Source organism: Papaver somniferum, unplaced genomic scaffold (assembly GCF_003573695.1).
Source record: "Papaver somniferum cultivar HN1 unplaced genomic scaffold, ASM357369v1 unplaced-scaffold_10, whole genome shotgun sequence".
NCBI lineage: Eukaryota > Viridiplantae > Streptophyta > Magnoliopsida > Ranunculales > Papaveraceae > Papaver > Papaver somniferum.
In genome coordinates, this window is record NW_020618825.1 from 2180938 (window position 1) to 2186646 (window position 5709).

Here is a 5709-nt window from a genome sequence, read left to right on the forward strand (position 1 = left end):
CTTAAAATAAGATTGGTGCCTGAAAAAACGTGCGACATTCTTATGATCCTACAAAAGAGAAACAAGTAAAATTAAATTAAAATTAAAAGTTAACATCAACTAATCAAATAACAAGCAAAGTTGGGATTCTTACGATTGTCTCGTAGATGGTATGAGCCCACGATCCAGGATATCCAATTAGAACTTCACAGCCATCTCTAGGTTCTCCTCTATGTTTACCACTGCGAATAGGCGACAGGAGCAAATGTTTAGCGGGAACGTGTCTCGCGCTGGGTGCAATATCAGTTCCATCCTTCTTTACCCTCTTTGTCGGATTCGGATGCTCAATCACTTCCTCCTCCTTATCACCAGCATCTTTACCTTCATCCTCTTTATCATCTTTATCACCAGCATCTTTACCTTCATCCTTATCACCATCTCCATCACCTTCATCCTCTTCATCCTCATCATCACCACCATTAGTACCTTCATCCTCTTCATCCTCATCACCACCACCATTACCATCATCCTCCTCATTACCACTACCATTATCTTCATCATCATAATCACTTTCTTCTTCCTCAATTTCTTCTTCACCTTGTACGGGAGTTTCTTGTTGTATCTCATCTTCTTTTTCATCATCGCTACTGTCGGCGGAAATAACAAAAGAGGATGATTCCAACGTATCCGACAAATCATTACCTTTGTATCTTGGTTCACTGATAGAAAAAGCTATCTCACTAAGCTTTCTTCTACGTAATGGACCGGCAATTAAGTATTTATCGTGGCGGGGATGTTTGGAAGGTGGAGTTCTCATCATTGCAATATTTTCTTTTGTCTTCTTGGTACTATAGCCCAAACACAAAAAATAAAATGACAAAAGGTGATATTTAGGGCATCAGTGAAAGAGTCTTCAAAAGGATAGTCTAACAAATAAACCACCCGTAAAGACAAAATGACGACTCTAAGCTAGCAGCCAACGACTTTATAACACATCCTGATGACTCTTCCCATTCCAGATGACGACCTTTCCAATTATTTGGACAGAGAGGTTGATTTTTTTTCCCATAGAGTCATTAGTGTGTAAAAATGGGTCGTTAGTTGTGACGACTCTAGCACATATAGCTAAATGACGACTCTATGGGAACTAAGATGACGACACTATCATATTTCGAAACAGAAGGATGTTCGAGATCCATCTAGAGTCGTTAGCCAATAAAAAAGGGTCGTTTCAACAGAGTCGTCATCTTCAACCTAATATATCAACGACTCTTTTCTAGGGCAAAAAATGTTCAAGTTGCAGAGTTAGGGTCCTCATCTTCAACCTAATACACCAACGATTTTTCATTGAATCCGCATGCAAAATAAAAGTCGTTAGGGTTTTCCATTTAGATAGTAACGACTCTAACACTGAAAATGCTATTTTTCAGTTACCAAACTCAATTTCACAATCAAAACACATCAAAAAATCTAATAAAAGCTGGGTTTTAGTTCACATACCTTCTAATTGGAGCCATATTTTCCTTGGGTTTCGATATTTTGGGTTGGGAGTTCTTCTCTCATAAACCTTAGCTTTCACCGTATCTCTGATATTAGGTATTTGAAGTGCTTTTCTAGCGGTCTGCTTTGTACGAGCCATGATTGTAGAAGAAGTTAATCGTCAATTATAATTTTATCATCGACGATTACGTGATGAATCGGGTGAAAAAAAAATCTTTCGAAGAGTCGTTAATGGCTGTGGTGGAGAAGAGGAAGAGGAGGGGAGGAAGAGGAAGATGAAGAATAAGAGAAACTGGTTTCTCTTTTAGTTTTAGGATATAAATTGGGGGCCTAATTAGGGTGGTTAATTAGTTTTTAACTGATTTTTAAGATTTATGTTTGGTAAAGGGTAAAATATTATTTTCATATTCGGATTGATACGCCCATGAAAAATTTGGGATGCAAATAAAATGTCATGGCCCCCGATTAGATTTCATGTCCCCCAACTAAACCAGGATAATTAAGCAGTTGACTCCATATTTATTATTTTCCCCGTACACACAAAATCAAGAAGAAATTAAGTGCAACTTGGAACTTCTAAGATTTTTGATTTGTTGATATCTGACGGTGTTAATGCCGGAGAACCTCCTTTTTATGGGTTAAGAATGCATTTCAACTAGCTAGAATCTTGATGAGACTTGCGAGTCTGGTTCAAGTTGCACTGTATCCTGGTGCAGGTAATGGGCTTGAAATAATACGTGGGTTCATGGGCTTGTTTTCCCTTTGCCATAAGAATGTGATAACTACAGTCACACCCATTTTTTAGATTTTCTCCACTGTGAAACCCACGCCCAGAAATTTGAAGACGCGCACCCATTTTTTAGGGAAAAATTATTCTCAAACCCATAGTTTATAAAATTCTGTTTCGTTCTTTTTTCTTCTTCTTCTTCTTCTTCTTCTTCTTCTTCATCTTCAATTCTTTTTCTCTGAAATTGGGTGATAACTCAGATAGAGAAATCGATTATTGAGACAAAGAAGATTCGAGGGTGAGTTTGCTATTGTGATGAAGACAGATGATTTTGGTTGAATCAAAGAATAAACTGAGATTGGGGTTTTGTCAATCAGATGGAAGGTTGTTGTTCAAGAAGAGGAAAGGGGATCTGTGAGATTTTGAAATCAAAGAAGATGAGAATAAATTGATAATTTTGAAGTTGATGTGAAAAATGGGTTGTAGTCTGTGTGTTGATTGGAAAGGAAGAGGAATTCGAAGGTGGGTCTGTGATGTTGAGAAGATTTAAGAACTTGGGTTTGTCTTTGATTCCAAGATAGCAGCAGATGGACTCGAAATTGTGATGTGAGTTCAACACAGGAAGATGCAGAAATTGGTTGGTCGATTCAGGGTTTTTATATAATTTGGAGAACGAGTTTTGAATCGGGAAATCAAGGATCTGTTGCTTTAAGGGTTTTCAGAAACTGAATCGAGAAGAACTGAAAGATGGCTGTGATGAGAATTAAGAAGCAATGGAAGGAGTTTCGATGCTATGGAGAAGATGAAGGGTCTGGAATTAGGGTTCTCTGTGAATGAATGAGCAGCTGCTTTGTTGGTGGTGCTGATATGACTTGCAAGAAGAAATTGGGACAATTACAGATACTGATGATGAGATGGAGCAAAGCTGCATTAATTAGATGAATGCCTAGGGTGTTTCAGTTCAAACTGGTGTAAGTGGTGAAGAGAGTATTGTGACTGTGTTGGTGAGATGAATTGGTAGAATATGGAGATGGTGGCTTGTATTGCAGCAAAGAAGCGGCTTAGTCTCAGGTGGATTCAAATGTTTGTGTCCAGTGTTGGTGGATTGTTGATGAGAGTGAAGTTCTGGTGGTGCTGCTGAATTGCCTAGATGTATGATAGGTCAAGAAGCTATAGATGGTTTTATTGAGAAGCAGTTGAAGTTGGTGTTACTGCAAGCCAAGTGAACTGGAGCTGAACATTGCAGCTGGACATACAAGGAATGTGAATTAGATGTATGCTTAGGGAATGCATTACAGAATGAACATAACAGGTTTTGGTGTAGTGAACAAATGGGTTTGAAAAGATGCATAACATGTTATGGATCTCCAAAAGTTATGCACCATAATAGGTTTTGGTGCAGTGAACAGATGCATAACCTGCTATGCATCTACAACAATTGTTGCATAACTTGTTATGTAGTCCATAAAATAGTTGCATAACACGTTATGCAATAACCTTTTTGTTGGTATTGAAACCAACAAAAAAAAAGACTGCATAACTTGTCATGCACCTACCATAATGTATGCATAACATGTTATGCAGTCATGAAAATGGATGCATAACCTGTTATGCATACGAAAATATGGCTGCAAAATGCATTATGCATCAATTCTATTTGTGCGCACCAAAATCAACCAAAATAATGGCTACATAACCTGTTATAGATGCATAACTTATGCAATCGAGAAAATGGTTGCATAATTTGTTATGCGTCTGCTTTTTCTGTTAGGTTCAGGCATATACAACATTTTAGTGCATTATGCATCAGTTTTTTTATGTACGCACTACAATAAACCAAAATAATGGTTACATAACTTGTTATAGATGCATAACTTTGTTATCCAAATGCATAATTTGTTATGCAGTGGAGAAAATGGTTGCATAATTCGTTATGCGTCTGCAGAATGTGTTATGCATCTTTTTTGGTGGCTTCATAATAGTTATGTATCAAGTTTTGGAAAATTTTGCCTAAAATGATGATCACCTCCGATTTTTTCGTGAAAAACAAAAATTTGATATTCTTGTTTGTAATCGTTGCGTAGCTCTCTTAAAAAGATTTCCAACGGTATAAAATTTGTAAAATTCCAAGGCGCGGATTTTTAGATATGTTATATCCAAGTTGTGTTGCCAATTATACCCCTGATGCATAACCCGTCATGCGGATGCATAATCCGTCATGCAGACATTTTTGATAATTTCATATAATTATGGGTGTCACGGAAATAATTATGGGTGTCACGGTACCTTAAATTAATTGTGGGCCTGACAATGAGAATATTATTTTTTTTGGGCCTGCGCCTAATTTTCCCCATAAGAATCGACTATGTTGACTACTACTACAACCCCATGCTGGGAAGCACCGAGTCACGACACGACCGACAAAATTCAAAATCATTAGACCGTGTACATATTTATATATATTTTTTATATATTAAGATCACAGTGTTATAGTATATCAAATACATTAATCACGTAAATACATGAAAAACTCAATTTTATGTCGTTGGGTTAGTCTACGTGTAGAAAATTAACTATTATACTTATTTCTATAATATACTAGATTATCCAACTAGTAAAATGGAGTACAGATTCTACATGTGTGTTGTGTCGGTGTCCAACATGCGTCCTATGTCCGACGCGCGTCTGACGCGTACACAACATCAATACTGGTTAACCCAAAAAAAGGCTGGTCCTCAGAAAACCGAACTCATTGTATAGGTTTTTAGAGTAAAATTCGGTTAGGAAATATATTTTTTTGCGGTTAAACCGAACTCAACATTTGGCTATATAGAGAAGAGTTCGGTTTTGAAATTATTTTTGCGACTCAACCGAAATCAGGTGTTCGGTTAGGCAAAAAAAAATTCCTAGCCGAAGTGTTCTTCATTTTTAAAAGTTCGGTTATAAAACTAGGGTTTTTTCAAAATTTCCTAACCGAACTTACTACTGTAATCTCCAAATTCAACATATTTTGATGACTACAGCTCAAAATTTCAATCAAAAACGAATTAGAAGTGACGGGTTTGTGGGAAAATACATATGGATAGGTTTGTTTACAAAAAATTGATTAATCGACGATGAAAATTCAATGAATCGACGACGATGAAAATTTTATGATTTTGATTAGATTTGTATATGATCAGGTTAAGATGATCATAAATTGATGAAGAAGAGAAGAAGAAAAATTGTAGAATAGTGGAAGAAGTTGTAGATTAGTTATAATTTTAATTAGGTAAAAGAGTAAACTAGTCATCTCCACCTTTTAGGACACCCCTTATAATTATAGGGAAGGTGGCCTAATCAAATCATGGTCCCCTCAAAAAACCACGGTCTCCAAAAAAACGGTTCTTAAGAATTACCAAATGTAGGAATTACACATAGGTACTAGTTTAGTGATACTAGTTAGTGGCAGGTCCACCCACAAAAGCCCAGTAACATGAGGTCCAAAGTTTTAAAGAAAAAAG